Source organism: Ranitomeya variabilis, chromosome 6, assembly GCF_051348905.1.
Source record: "Ranitomeya variabilis isolate aRanVar5 chromosome 6, aRanVar5.hap1, whole genome shotgun sequence".
Classification (NCBI taxonomy): domain Eukaryota; kingdom Metazoa; phylum Chordata; class Amphibia; order Anura; family Dendrobatidae; genus Ranitomeya; species Ranitomeya variabilis.
Window position 1 is genome coordinate 19133334 of NC_135237.1, and position 16682 is coordinate 19150015.

Consider the following 16682-nt stretch of genomic DNA (forward strand, 5'->3'; position numbering starts at 1 on the left):
ATCACAGCTATGATAGAAAGCTGTCAGGACACACAGAGCATCACAGCTATGATAGAAAGGTGTCAGGACACACAGAGCATCACAGCTATGATAGAAAGGGGTCAAGACACACAGACCATCACAGCTATGATAGAAAGGCGTCAGGACACACAGAGCATCACAGCTGTGATAGAAAGGGGTCAGGACACACAGAGCATTGCAGCTATGATAGAAAGGGGTCAGGGCACACAGAGCATCACAGCTATGATAGAAAGATGTCAGGACACACAGAGCATCACAGCTACGATAGAAAGGTGTCAGGACACACAGAGCATCACAGCTATGATAGAAAGGGGTCAGGACACACAGACCATCACAGCTATGATAGAAAGGGATCAGGACACACAGAGCATCACAGCTGTGATAGAAAGGGGTCAGGACACACAGAGCATTGCAGCTATGATAGAAAGGGGTCAGGGCACACAGAGCATCACAGCTATGATAGAAAGGTGTCAGGACATGCAGAGCATTACAGCTACCATAGAAAGGTGTTAGGACACACAGAGCATTACAGCTATGAAGGAAGGTGTCAGGACACGCAAGAGCATCGCAGCTATGATAGAAAGATGTCAGGACATGCAGCGCATCACAGCTATGATAGAAAGGGGTCAGGACACACAGACCATCACAGCTATGATAGAAAGATGTCAGGACACACAGAGCATCACAGCTACGATAGAAAGGTGTCAGGACACACAGAGCATCACAGCTATGATAGAAAGGGGTCAGGACACACAGACCATCACAGCTATGATAGAAAGGGATCAGGACACACAGAGCATCACAGCTGTGATAGAAAGGGGTCAGGACACACAGAGCATTGCAGCTATGATAGAAAGGGGTCAGGGCACACAGAGCATCACAGCTATGAAAGAAAGGTGTCAGGACATGCAGAGCATTACAGCTACCATAGAAAGGTGTTAGGACACACAGAGCATTACAGCTATGAAGGAAGGTGTCAGGACACGCAAGAGCATCGCAGCTATGATAGAAAGATGTCAGGACATGCAGCGCATCACAGCTATGATAGAAAGGTGTCAGGACACACAGAGCATCGCAGCCATGTCAAAAAGGTGTCAGGACATGCAGAACATCGCAGCTATGATAGAAAGATGTGAGGACACACAGAGCATTGCAGCTATGATAGAAAGATGTGAGGACACACAGAGCATCGCAGCTATGATAGAAAGATGTGAGGACACACAGAGCATCGCAGCTATGATAGAAAGTTGTGAGGGCACACAGAGCACCGCAGCTATGATAGAAAGATGTCAGGACACACAGAGCATCACAGCTATGATAGAAAGGTGTCAGGACATGCAGAGTATCACGGCTATAAAAGAAAGGTGTCAGGACACAGAGAGTATCACAACTATGATAGACAGATGTCAGGACACACAGAGCATCACAGCTATGATAGATAGGTGTCAGGACATGCAGAGCATCGTAGCTATGATAGAAAGTGGTCAGGACACACAGAGCATCTCAGCTATGATAGAAAGGTGTCAGGACATACAGAGCATCTCAACTATGATAGAAAGGTGTCAGGACATACAGAGCATCTCAGCTATGGTAGAAAAGTGTCAGGACACACAGAGCATTGCAGGTATGATAGAAAGGTGTCAGGACACACAGAGCATCGCAGATATGATAGAAAGGTTTCAGGACATGCAGAACATCTCATCTGTGATAGAAAGGTGTCAGGACCAGCTTAGCATCTTAGTTTGCTGTGCATAGAGTGCTTTGACCAGTAACAAAGCCCCATGCTGAACCTTGTCAATGACTGAAGGTAAAAGGGCATAAGAGAATCAGAGTTGGACCATGAAGCAATGGAAGAATTAGATCTTATCCGATGAGTCACGTTTTTTATCATGTGGATGACCTGGTGAGTCACTTTCCAGGGAAGTGATGGTATGGGAAAAGACAAGCCAGTGAAGGCAATATGGTGGGTCAATCTTCTGCTGGCATCATGTCAACACATACTACTTACTGATATAGCAATCTTTTTAACTAGCCATACACATTAGATAGTTGTAGCCATACACAAGAACACTGGGCTCATCCACGATCACTGATATTCTGTAGGAGACAGTTGTTGCTAGATTCCTTTGTGATCTTCAGACCTCTCTGTGTTCTTCAGACCCCTCTGTGTTCTTCAGATCCCTCTGTCCCCTTTTGCAGACTCATATGTGACCTCTAGACTCTTATTTGTCCTCCACTCTCCTTTGTTCCCTTGCTCCAGAATCCTTTATGACCCCAAAACTTCTTGGTGTCCTCCAGTCTTCTCTGTGCCCTTCTGTAGACTCCTTTATGACCCCCAGTCTTCTTGGTGTCCTCCAGTCTCCTCTGTTCCTTGATCCAGACTCTTTTATGACCCCCAAATGTCTCAGTGTCCTCAGGCCTCTTCTGTGCCCTCTTTCAGACTCATTTGTGACCTCCAGTCTCCTCTCTGGACAGAAAAACGTAAAAAAAAAGTTATGAGTTTTAGAAGAGGAGGATAAAGAACAAAAATTGAAAATTGATCATGAAAAAGTTAATGACAAGTGATATTGGGGGATCCTGATACAATATTTTCTTTTGATGACAGGCAGCTTCAGTTCATTTCTTTGCTTCCCTGCTTGGAGGTTCTGTGATAAAGCTGCCTTCGATTGACCCTTTTTCCTATAGGAGAGCCTCTTATATCATAACAATACTTCAACTTATGAGAAACCAAGTATAAGAAGCCGTTTTGTAAGGATTTTAGAAGGTTCTTGATAAAATGAGCTGTGACAGGTTTACCAAGGGTAAGAAGGATTTTCTCAAGAGACGAGTATATGAGAAAATGTTTTGCAGCAACTTTATCATCCGAGTGTCCATGGTTTCCTTCATTCTTAGAGATTCTCAATTCCTAATCACCAGAAAAATAACTGGTGAAATACCGAGGCTAAGACAAAAATAAATAAAATAGATATCTTTATTAACACAACATATAAAATTTCATATAAAACAAGACAAGGAAATTTCCAAAAAGTACGAAATAACTGATGGTCACATATTTACAAGATTCCAATAGTCATGGAAGTAAACAGGTTTTGATTTGAGGAAGCCAATATGGCGAAACGGCGCTGTCGGGGTCTCTGATGGTCTGTCATATGTAAGTAACAAGATCCACAGGTTGGGGTACAGGTCCTCTCTTTGCTGCACTGCACTTTATATTCTATTTCCCTTTTGCCATGTTGGTCCGTTCATATTATGCATTCCTTTGCACAGCACAGAGCACTTTTATATAGTGCCGGTTAGCATTGCTGCTATAGGATATAATTACTGAAGCATATTTGCACAGGACTCTGCACTTTATACGGGGCTAGAATATATTGAATATGCCTATATGTATATATAGATTGAATATTTTTGATAAAGTGAAGAACATATCTGTATAGGACTACGCACCTTATATTTATTTTTGTATATATAAATTTAATATGTCTATATAGGTGAGCCTTATTATAGCTAAGAAAGGCGTTTTGTTTTGTTTTGCCCCATGTGAAATGATAATAATTTATTTCTGAGATACACTGTATTTAAATGGGCAAGAGATGTTTTACCTGTATATCCCATCTGAACCTGTTTACTTCCATGACTATTGGAATCTTGTAAATATGTGACCATCAGTTATTTCGTACTTTTTGGAAATTTCCTTGTCTTGTTTTATATGAAATTTTATATTTTGTGTTAATAAAGATATCTATTTTATTTATTTTTGTCTTAGCCTCGGTATTTCACCAGTTATTTTTCTGGTGATTAGGAATTGATTATATTGATTGGAGGTGGCTGTTTTACTACTGAAAACCCCCCTTTTTTGGTAATGTATTCTTAGAGATTTGCGAGATAAGAAGGAAGATCTGCACATGATTGGACAAGATGCAGACCTTTCATTGTATCAGACATGATGAATGTGGACGATGATGCATGGGAGAATAGTGAGAATTCAGAAGAAATCCACATTTTTCTTTCTTTCCCATGGGAGAGGCGATTTCCACTACACATTGATTGGGTTAGTAGAATAGAGTCTTTGGTGAGTTGTACTATTATTTTTTATTATTATTATTATTATTTATTTATATAGCACCGTTGATTCCATGGTGCTGTACATGAGGAGGGGTTACATACAAGTTACAGATATCACTTACAGTAAGCAAACTAACAATGACAGACTGGTACAGAGGGGCAAGGACCCTGCCCTTGCGGGCTTACATTCTACAGGATGATGGGGAAGGAGACAATAGGTTGGGGGTTGCAGGAGCTCCGGTGTTGGTGAGGCGGTAGCTTCGGTAGTGGTGAGGAGGCAGCGGGGTCAGTGCAGGCTGTAGGCTTTCCTGAAGAGGTGGGTTTTCAGGTTCCGTCTGAAGGATCTGAATGTGGTTGATAGTCAGACGTGTTGGGGCAGAGAATTCCAGAGGATGGGGGATATTCTGGAGAAGTCTTGAAGGCGGTTGGGTGAGGAGCGAATAAGTGTGGAGGAGAGAAGGAGGTCTTGGGAGGACCAGAGATTACGTGAGGGAAGATATCAGGAGACTAGTTCAGAGATATATGGAGGAGACAGGTTATGGGTGGCTTTGTAGGTCAGTGTTAGTAATTTGAACTGGATACACTGAGGGAATGGGAGCCAGTGAAGAGATTTGCAGAGGGGAGAAGCGGAGGAGTAGAAAGGAAAGAGATGAATTAGTCAGGCAGCAGAGTTAAGGATGGACTGGAGAGGTGCAAGGGTGTTAGCAGTGAGGCCGCGGAAAAGGATGTTGCCGTAGTCAAGGCGGGAGATGATGAGGGCATGCACAAGCATTTTGGTAGATTGACGGTTGAGGAAAGGACAGATTTTGGAGATATTTTTGAGCTGGAGGCGACAGGAGGTGGAAAGACCTTGGATGTGCGGTTTGAAGGACAGGGCAGAGTCAAGGGTTACTCCGAGGCAGTGGATGGAAGAAAGATGATGAGTTCAGATTTGTCCACATTGAGTTTGAGGACGCGAGAGGAGAAGAAGGAGGATATGGCTGATAGACACTCCGGGATTCTGGACAGCAGGGAGGTGACGTCTGGGCCAGAAAGGTAGATTTGAGTGTCATCAGCATAAAGGTGGTACTGGAATCCATGGGACTTTATGAGTTGTCCCAGGCCAAGTGTATAGATTGAGAATAGTAGGGGTCCTAGAACAGAGCCTTGGGGGACTCCAACAGAGAGAGGGTGGGATGAGGAGGTAGTGTGGGAGACGCTGAATGTGCGGTTGGAAAGGTACGAGGAGATCCAGGATAGGGCAAGGTCTTTGATGCCAAAGGAGGAGAGGATCTGTAGTAGGAGGCAGTGGTCAACTGTGTCGAAAGTAGAGGACGGTCTAGGAGGAGGAGTACAGAGTATTGTCCGTTAGCTTTGGCGGTAAGTACGTCGTTAGTGATTTTGGTCAGGGCTGTCTCAGTTGAGTGATGGGGGCGGAAACCAGATTGTAGATTGTCAAAGAGAAAGTTAGATGAGAGGTGGGAGGAAAGTTCAGCGTGGACGTGCCGCTCCAGGAGTTTGGAAGCGAATGGGAGCAGTGATATTGGGTGATAGCTGGACATAGCAGTTGGATCGAGGGTTGGCTTTTTAAGGATAGGTGTGATTGTGGCATGTTTGAAAGCAGAAGGGAAGGTACCAGAAGTTGTATTTACAGATTATAATCAGGGGTGGTTTTAAGGGGTGGTTTTAAGGAGTGGCAAAATGGGCAGCTGCCTAGGACTCCAGTTTTCTAGAGGGCTTAAGAGTAAAAGACCTTAAAATCTCCATCTTCCCTGTTATGGCTAATGAGGTGGATTCACTTAGTCATAGGTCTCAATTAGCAGCACTGACGGAGGCACTGATGCAGTGTAGAAGAGCAGAGCTGGAAAGACTGGACAGCACCTGAGGTGTGGAGAGGCAGAGCTAAAAATGCTGGATGGCACCTTGGTCGTGGAACAGCAGATCTGAGAATGCTGGATGGCACCTTGGTCATAGACTTGCAGAGCAGAGAATGCCTGATGGCAACTTAGTAGTGGAACAGGCAGAGATGAGAATGCTGGATGGCACCTTGGTTATGGAATAGAAGAGCTGAGATTGCTGGGTGGGACCCTGGTCGTTGATCGACTTAGCTGAGAATGCTGGATGGCAGCTTGGTTATGGAATAGCAGAGCTGAGAATGCTGGATTGCACCTTAGTAGTGAAACAGCAAAGATGACAATACTTAATGGCACCTTGTTAGTGGGACAGTAGAGCTGAGAATGTTATATGGCACCATCGTCGTAGAATAGTGGAGCTGAGAATGCTGGATGGCACCTTGTTATTGGAACAGCAGGGCTGAGAATACTGGATGGCACTTTGTTCATGGGACAGCAGAGCTGAGAATGCTGGATGGCAGCTTGGTTATGAAATAGCAGTGTTGAGAATGCTAGGCGATACCTTAGTAGTGGAACAGGAGACCTGAGAATGCTGGATAGCATCTTGTTAATGGAACAGCACAGCTGAGAATGCTGGATTGCACCTTGGTCATGGAACAGAAGAGCTGAGATTGCTGGATGGCACTTTGTCATGGAACGGCAGAGCTGATAATGCCGGATGGCACCCTGGTCATGGAATAGCAGAGCTGAGAATGCTGGATGGCACCTTGGTCATGGAATAGCAGAGCTGAGATTGCTGGATGTCCCCTTGGTTGTACAATGAAAGAGCTGGGATTGCTGGATGGCACCTTATAAATGGAACAGCAGAGCTGAGATTGCTGGATGGGACCAGCGTCCTTCATTCAGACTCCAGCCAAAGCAGAGTGGACCTCCTGAAACACGGGGTGGTACTGTAAAAAAGAGGTACTCCAGCACGGTAGACCCCGCAACACTGGTGGCAGACAGCGGGATGTGATACCCCGTCTACAGGAGGAAAGGAATGAATGGAAAACAACTACCAGAAGTTAAAGAGGACTACATTAAAAGATCTGGTGGAAGCCCGAGGGTTAATCGCCAGCAACAAAACAAAAGCGGATTTGATAGCAGCCATCATGGAACACGACAGTGCAGCGCCCCCCAATGTGAACGTGGAGGAGACTGAATTCCAGAGGGAGGTAAAGAACAGACTGGCGTTCTATGGCCCAAACCCTGCAGTAGAGATCATACGAGAGGTGATGGCTGATGTGCGTACTGATCTGAAGGAAAAGATGGCCGAGCGGACCAGGATAGAGCTAGCCAAGATGGAGTTGGCAGAGCGGACCAAAGTGGAGCTGGCCAAGATGGAGAGTCAGCGAGCAGGGGGAGCTCTGGCCTCTGCCCAGGTACCTTCAACAGTAAGCCACAAAAAGATCCAGTATAATGCCTTCCGACAGTTGGGGGAGGCAGAGGAAGACATTGATGGCTTTCTGCAGGACTTTGAGCGGCAGTGTGCAATTCATCAAGGAACGGGTTCAGATTCTGGCCAGCAAGCTGACAGGCCGGGCAGCGGACAGCTATCGCACGGTACCTGATGAGGACTGTATGGACTATGAGCGGATCAAATAAGTGATCTTGGCCCGGTATGCGCTGACACCAGAGGCATACCGCCAAAAGTTCCGCGGACTTATAAAACAAGTAACCGACACCCACGCTGAATGGGCCTGTAAATTACAGCGGTCACTGCTACAGTGGGTGCAAGGGAGCCAAGCAACCACTAAGGAGGACGTCCTCCAGCTCTTCTTGTTAGAACAATTCTTTAATGGACTAAACCCCGAGACACAGGAATGGCTTCGGGACAGGCGGCCAACGACTCTTGAGGAGGCCGCTCGTCTGGCTGATGAACATCATGATGCCAGGAGGCCTCAGTTGTCCGGATCAAAGATGGTCACTAGGGGTCCTCCCATGGGTCTGGAAGCCCCAAACCACAGAAGATTGTCGGGGGACCAGCTCAAAACCTGACCTACCACAGTCCCCCTGGGGCGCGATGCCACACCTGCCGTCAGCTGGGCCACCTGCAAAGACAATGTCCCAACCGGACTCAGCATACCCAGTGGCCAAAGGCGGGAACAGCTACCTTCAGCCGGGCCGCTGTGCACTGCTACCAAGGCGAAGCTGACCCGGCATTGGGGGCTACGACTAACCAGGGGGTGGAAGAGATGGAGGAAGTGCTGCATGAAGTAGGCCCCGTGCAGGCAGCCTGGGCAGATAATCGACAACAGCATCGACAGGTTGTGTGGGTTAATGGGAAAAGTAGCAGGGACTAAGAGATTCCAGGGCAACTTTGACCCTTGTGAAGCCTCATCTCGTCTGGGACCAAGAGAAGACGGACCGGACAGTGGCAGTCCGTGTAGCAGGGGGAGCCATACATCGACTGCCCACTGCCCGGATTCACCTAAACTGGGGAGTCGGGGATGGCCTTGTTGAGGTCGGCTTGATGGAGGATTTGGCTGCAGACGTCTTGCTGGGAAATGACTTGGGGCCCATGTTGTCTGCCTTCTCGGTTGCCCCTCTGGCTGAGACATATCCTGTGACCACCCGGAGACAAGCTCGAGCTGCGGAGGCGGAATCACACTCAGAGGAGGCCCAGGTAAGACATCCCAGCCCTACACGTATTCCCATAGCCAGACACATTTCTTGGGCCACCCCAGCTGAATTTAAGAGGGAGTTACTTGAGGATCCTTCATTGGAGGGATATCGTGGGAAGGCACAGGAGGGGAGAGGGGTACTGGAACGGAAACAGTTTGTATGGAAGCAGGGACTCCTCTACCGGATCACAGAGTAGCACCACACAGGGACGAGCCCCACTATAAAAGACAGCTGGTAGTTCCCAAGAAGTACAGGCAGGAGTTACTGCCAATCTCTCATGACATACCCTTGGCCGGGCACTTCGGCGTCAGTCGCACCAGGCATCGTCTGACACAAAACTTCTTTTGGCCGGGGGTAACCTATGATGTTCGTCAGTACTGCCAGACCTGTGACAGTTGCCAGTGCATTGGCAAGAGGGGAGATCGATGCAAGGCCAAATTACGCCCCCTCCCCATTGTGGAGGAACCATTTAGCCAAATAGCGGTCGATCTGATAGGGCCGTTAGCCAAACCCAGTCCGTCAGGGAAAAGGTATATATTGACAGTGGTAGATTATGCAACACAGTATCCAGAGGCGGTTGTGTTACCTAACATACTGGCAGAGACGGTGGCGGCTGCCCTGCTCCAGGTTTTCTCACGGGTTGGATATCCCCGGGAGATTATCTCGAACCAGGGTACCCAGTTTACAGCAGAGGTGACCAACCAACTGTGGAAGCTGTGCTGCGTAAAGTCCATTAGAAGCGCCACGTACCACCCGCAAACCAATGGGTTGTGTTAACGCTTTAACGGGACATTAAAACAACTCATTGGGACTTTTACCAGGACCTACAGGGACTTGGAGAAATTCTTGCCACACCTCCTGTTTGCCTATCGGGAGGTGCCCCAAGAATCCACGGGGTTCTCCCTGCTCGAACTGGTATATGGGAGGCGGGTAAGGGGACCCCTAGACTTAGTGCTAGAACACTGGGAAGGGGAGGGCATCATAGAAGGGGTACCTATTGTACCCTATGTGCTGGAATTCCAGGACCGTCTACAGGAGCTGACCCAGGCTGTACGTGGGAACATGCAGGTGGCCCAGCGGCGCCAGCGCGTATGGTACGATCGGAGGGCCAGAGAACGCACCTTGGAAATAGGACAGAAGGTCCTGGTGTTAGAGCCCACTAGGCAGAAAAAGTTCCAAGCTGCATGGCAGGGGCCCTACCAGGTAGTGGGGAAAATAGCCGACACCACCTATAATGTCGCCGATTGTGACGACCCCAGGGTTATCCGCATGTTCCAAGTGAAAATGCTGAAGCCCTACTGGGAGTGCCCTGAAGAGGTTGTGGCCATCTGTGCACCTGAAGCAGAGGATTTAGCCGGACTTCCCTTGCCTGATGTCTTAGGGGAAAGGACTCAGTCTAAAACATGGGACCAGGTACACTTGGGTGAAGACCTAGGTCCCCGGGAGAGACAGCAGGCGGAGGCGTTGTTGAGGCAGCGACAGAGGATGTTTTCGGGGAGACCAGGGTACACTCACCTGGCACAACACAAGGTTGAGACCCAGGATCAGACCCCCCTGCGACAACCCCCTTTCCGCGTCCCTGAGTCTGTACGAGAAGGGATGCGACAAGAGATACAAGAGATGTTGCATTTAAGGGTCATTGAAGAGTCAGATAGTCCCTGGGCATCCCCCATAGTGTTAGTGCCCAAGAAGGATGGGACTACATGGTTTTGTGTTTTGTGTAGACTATCGTAAGCTCAATGAGAAAATGGTGACGGATGCGTATCCCATGCCGCGTGTGGATGAGTTGTTAGACCGGCTGGCGGGGGCAAAGTATTTGACCACCATCGATCTATGCAAAGGCTACTGGCAGATTCCCCTTAGCCCTGACGCTATTCCCAAGTCGGCATTTGTCACCCTGTTTGGCTTATTCCAGTTTCGAGTTATGCCATTCGGGATGAAGAATGCCCCGGCGACATTCCAGAGGCTGGCTGACCGGCTTCTGGATGGTCTCCAGGACTATGCTTGTGCCTACCTGGATGACATCGCCATCTACAGCGCGACATGGGAAGAGCATCTAAATCACCTAGAGACAGTATTGGACAGGATCCACAAGGCCGGAATCATCCTGAACCCAAACAAGTGTCACGTGGGCAAAGCGGAGGTTCAGTATTTAGGGCATTGGGTGGGAAGTGGGAAACAGTGACCAGAACCAGCCAAGATTGAGGCCATTGTTATGAACTGGTGGTTTAGGAGCAACATGGGACGTGCTCTGGAGGAGGTGGTACCTTTACTGACCGCAGTTCCTGAGCTTAACACAACACTAGAAGTAGCCGTGGGATGTTCCTGTCACTCCCTAGACACCTCGTCACAGCCGGAGGACTAACTACCCCTAAAGATAGAAACAGGAAAGCTATCTTGCCTCAGAGAAAATTCCCAAAGGACAGACAGCCCCCCACAAATATTGACTGTGAGTGGAGAGGGAAATGACATACACAGAATGAAACTAGAATGTAGCAAAGGAGGCCAATCTAGCTAGATAGATAGAACAGGACAGAATGCTGTGCGGTCAGTATTAAAAACTAGAAAAATCCACCGCAGAGTTTACAAAAATCTCCATACCTGACTAAAGGTGCGGAGGGTAAATCTGCTTCCCAGAGCTTCCAGCATAACTGAATAAATCCATACTGACAAGCTGGACTAGAAAAAACATAGAATGTGCTGAACGATTAAGTCCACAACAAGTGGAAAGCAAAAGAACAAAGCAAGGACTTATCTTTGCTGAACTGGTCAGAATATCAGGGAAATCCAAGAGAGATGTGAATCCAAGCAGGAACCATTGACAACTGGCACTGGCTGAAGGATAGAGCCAGGATAAATAGCCGAGCCAGAATAGACGATCAGTGGAAGCAGCTGCAGACTGCAAAATCCAAGGAGCAGCAGTTCCACTTAAATCCACCGGAGGGAGCCCAAGAGCAGAACTCACAAAAGTGCCACTTACAACCACCGGAGGGAGCCCAAGAGCGGAATTCACAACAGTACCCCCCCCCCTTGAGGAGGGGTCACCGAACCCACACCAGAGCCCCCAGGCCGATCAGGACGAGCCAAGTGAAAGGCATGAACCAAATCGGCGGCATGGACATCGGAGGCAACAACCCAAGAATTATCCTCCTGGCCATAACCCTTCCACTTGACAAGATACTGAAGCCTCCGCCTCGAAAAACGAGAATCCAAAATTTTCTCCACCACATATTCCAACTCCCCTTCAACCAACACCGGGGCAGGAGGATCAACAGAGGGAACAATGGGCACCACATATCTCCGCAAAAAAGATCTATGGAAAACATTATGGATGGCAAAAGAGGCTGGAAGGGCCAAACGAAAAGATACCGGATTGATAATCTCAGAAATCTTATAAGGACCAATAAACCGAGGTTTGAACTTAGGGGAAGAAACCTTCATAGGAACATGACGAGAAGATAACCAGACTAAATCCCCCACCCGAAGCCGGGGACCAACACACCAACGGCGGTTAGCAAAACGTTGAGCCTTTTCCTGAGACAACGTCAAATTGTCTACCACATGAGTCCAAATCTGCTGTAACCTGTCCACCACAGAATCCACACCAGGACAATCAGAAGGCTCAACCTGCCCCGAAGAAAAACGAGGATGAAAACCAAAATTACAAAAGAAAGGCGAAACCAAAGTAGCCGAACTAGCCCGATTATTAAGGGCAAACTCGGCCAATGGCAAGAAAGCCACCCAATCATCCTGATCAGCAGACACAAAGCATCTCAAATAGGTTTCCAAGGTCTGATTAGTTCGCTCAGTTTGGCCATTTGTCTGAGGATGGAACGCCGAAGAAAACGACAAATCAATGCCCATCCTAGCACAAAAGGCCCGCCAAAACCTAGAAACAAACTGGGAACCTCTGTCAGACACAATATTCTCCGGAATGCCATGCAAACGAACCACATGCTGAAAAAACAATGGAACCAAATCAGAGGAGGAAGGAAATTTAGGCAAAGGTACCAAATGGACCATTTTAGAGAACCGGTCACAAACCACCCAGATAACCGACATCTTCTGGGAAACAGGAAGATCCGAAATAAAATCCATGGAAATATGCGTCCAGGGCCTCTCAGGGACCGGCAAAGGCAAAAGCAACCCACTAGCGCGGGAACAGCAAGGCTTGGCCCGGACACAAGTCCCACAGGACTGCACAAAAGAACGCACATCCCGCGACAAGGAAGGCCACCAAAAGGACCTAGCAACCAAATCTCTGGTACCAAAAATTCCAGGATCACCAGCCAACACTGAACAATGAACCTCAGAAATTACCTTACTAGTCCATCTATCAGGAACAAACAGCTTCCCCACTGGACAGCGGTCAGGTTTATCAGCCTGAAATTCCTGAAGCACCCGCCGCAAATCAGGGGAGATGGCAGAAAGAATCCCCCCTTCTTTAAGAATGCCAACTGGCTCAAGGACTCCAGGAGAATCAGGCAAAAAACTCCTAGAGAGGGCATCAGCCTTAACATTCTTAGATCCCGGAAGATACGAGACCACAAAATCAAAATGGGAGAAAAACAGGGACCATCGAGCCTGTCTAGGGTTCAGCCGCTTGGCCGACTCGAGGTAAATCAGATTCTTATGATCGGTCAAGACCACAACGCGGTGCTTGGCTCCCTCAAGCCAATGTCGCCACTCCTCAAATGCCCACTTCATAGCCAACAACTCCCGATTGCCAACGTCATAATTGCGCTCCGCAGGCGAAAACTTTCTGGAAAAAAAAGCACACGGTTTCATCAAATTACCATCAGAATTCCTCTGAGACAAAACGGCCCCTGCCCCAATCTCAGAAGCGTCAACCTCAACCTGAAAAGGAAGAGAAACGTCCGGCTGACGCAACACAGGGGCAGAAGTAAATCGGCGTTTAAGCTCCTGAAAGGCCTCAACAGCCGCAGAGGACCAATTCGTCACATCAGCGCCTTTCTTCGTCAAATCAGCCAGGGGCTTAACCACACTGGAAAAGTTGGCAATGAAACGGCAATAAAAATTAGCAAAGCCCAAAAATTTCTGAAGGCTCTTCACCGATGTGGGTTGAATCCAGTCATGAATGGCTTGGACCTTAACAGGATCCATTTCTATAGACGAGGGAGAAAAAATAAAACCCAAAAAAGAGACCTTCTGAACTCCAAATAGGCACTTAAACCCCTTCACAAATAAAGCATTATCACGAAGGATCTGGAATACCATCCTGACCTGCTTCACATGAGACTCCCAATCATCGGAAAAAATCAAAATATCATCCAAATACACAATCATGAATTTATCAAGATAATTGAGCAAAATATCATGCATGAAGGACTGAAATACAGAAGGAGCATTAGAAAGCCCAAAAGGCATCACAAAGTATTCAAAATGGCCTTCGGGCGTATTAAATGCAGTTTTCCATTCGTCACCCCTGTTTAATACGAACAAGATTATATGCCCCTCGAAGGTCAATCTTAGTAAACCAACTAGCCCCCTTAATCCGAGCAAACAAATCAGAGAGCAAAGGCAAAGAGTATTGGAATTTGACCGTGATCTTATTAAGAAGGCGATAATCAATACAGGGTCTGAAGGAGCCATCCTTCTTGGCAACAAAAAAGAATCCCGCTCCCAATGGTGACGAAGACGGCCGAATATGCCCCTTCTCCAAAGACTCCTTGACATAACTCCGCATGGTGGCATGCTCTGGCACAGACAGATTGAAAAGTCGGCCCTTAGGGAACTTACAACCAGGAATCAAGTTAATAACACAATCACAGTCCCTATGTGGAGGAAGCGAACTGGACTTGGGCTCATCAAATACATCCTGGAAATCTGACAAAAACTCAGGGACTTCAGAAGAGGGGGAAGAGGAAATTGACATCAAAGGAACGTCACAATGTACCCCTTGACAACCCCAACTAGTCACAGACATAGATTTCCAATCCAGCACCGGATTATGTTCCTGTAACCATGGAAAACCCAGTACAACAACATCATGCAAGTTATGCAACACCAGAAAACGGCAATCTTCCTGATGTGCTGGAGCCATGCACATGGTCAGCTGAGTCCAATACTGAGGTTTATTCTTGGCCAACCGTGTAGCATCAATGCCCCTCAAAGGAATAGGGCTCTGCAAGGAAAAACCACAGCGCCTGGCGAATTCCAAGTCCATTAAGTTCAGGGCAGCGCCTGAATCCACAAATGCCATGACAGAAAAGGACGATAATGAGCAAATCAGGGTCACAGATAAGAGAAATTTAGGCTGTACAGTACTGATGGTAACAGACCTAGCGACCCTCTTAGTACGCTTAGGGCAATCAGAAATAACATGAGCAGAATCACCACAGTAAAAACACAGCCCATTCTGACGTCTGAATCCCTGCCGTTCTGCTCTAGTCAAAATCCTATCACATTGCATAGGCTCAGGACTCCGCTCAGAGGACACTGCCATATGGTGCACAACTTTGCGCTCGCGCAGGCGCCGATCAATCTGAATGGCTAGAGACATAGATTCGCTCAAACCAGCAGGCGTGGGGAACCCCACCATAACATGTTTAAGGGCTTCAGAAAGACCCTTTCTGAAAATTGCTGCCAGAGCATCCTCATTCCATTTAGTGAGCACAGACCATTTTCTAAATTTCTGGCAGTATAATTCTGCCGCTTCCTGACCCTGACATAGGGCCAACAAGGTTTTTTCTGCATGATCCACAGAATTAGGTTCGTCATACAATAATCCGAGCGCTTGAAAAAATGCGTCTACATTAAGCAATGCCAGATCCCCTGATTCAAGGGAGAATGCCCAGTCCTGAGGGTCGCCACGCAGCAGAGAGATGACGATTTTAACCTGCTGAATGGGATCACCAGAGGAACGGGGTTTCAAAGCAAACAACAATTTGCAGTTATTTTTAAAGTTCAAAAACTTGGATCTGTCCCCAAAAAACAAATCAGGAGTAGGAATTTTAGGCTCTAAAGCCGGAGTCTGGACAGCATAATTTTGGATACTCTGTACTCTTGCAGCAAGTTGATCCACACGAGAAAACAAACCCTGAACATCCATGTCTGCACCCAAATCCTGAATCACCCAGAGATTAAGAGGAAGGAAAAAGACAAAACATACTGAAGAAAAAAAAATGGCTCAGAATTTTTCTTTTTTCCTTCTTTTGAGATGCATTTAATTCATTTTTGGCCAGTTGTACTGTTATGAACCGGTGGTTTAGGAGCAACATGGGACGTGCTCTGGAGGAGGTGATACCTGTACTGACCGCAGTTCCTGAGCTTAACACAACACTAGAAGTAGCCGTGGGATGTTCCTGTCACTCCCTAGACACCTCGTCACAGCCGGAGGACTAACTACCCCTAAAGATAGAAACAGAAAAGCTATCTTGCCTCAGAGAAAATTCCCAAAGGACAGACAGCCCCCCACAAATATTGACTGTGAGTGGAGAGGGAAATGACATACACAGAATGAAACTAGAATGTAGCAAAGGAGGCCACTCTAGCTAGATAGATAGAACAGGACAGAATACTGTGCGGTCAGTATTAAAAACTAGAAAAATCCACCACAGAGTTTACAAAAATCTCCACACCTGACTAAAGGTGCGGAGGGTAAATCTGCTTCCCAGAGCTTCCAGCATAACTGAATAAATCCATACTGACAAGCTGGACTAGAAAAAACATAGAATGTGCTGAGCGATTAAGTCCACAACAAGTGTAAAGCAAAAGAACAAAGCAAGGACTTATCTTTGCTGAACTGGTCAGAATATCAGGGAAATCCAAGAGAGATGTGAATCCAAGCAGGAACCATTGACAACTGGCACCGGCTGAAGGATAGAGCCAGGATAAATAGCCGAGCCAGAATAGACGATCAGTGGAAGCAGCTGCAGACTGCAAAATCCAAGGAGCAGCAGTTCCACTTAAATCCACCGGAGGGAGCCCAAGAGCAGAACTCACAAAAGTGCCACTTACAACCACTGGAGGGAGCCCAAGAGCGGAATTCACAACAGGCCATAGCCAAATGGCCCACCCCACGCACTAAAACCCAGGTCATGGCGTTTCTAGGGACAGCGGGGTATTACAGAAAGTTCG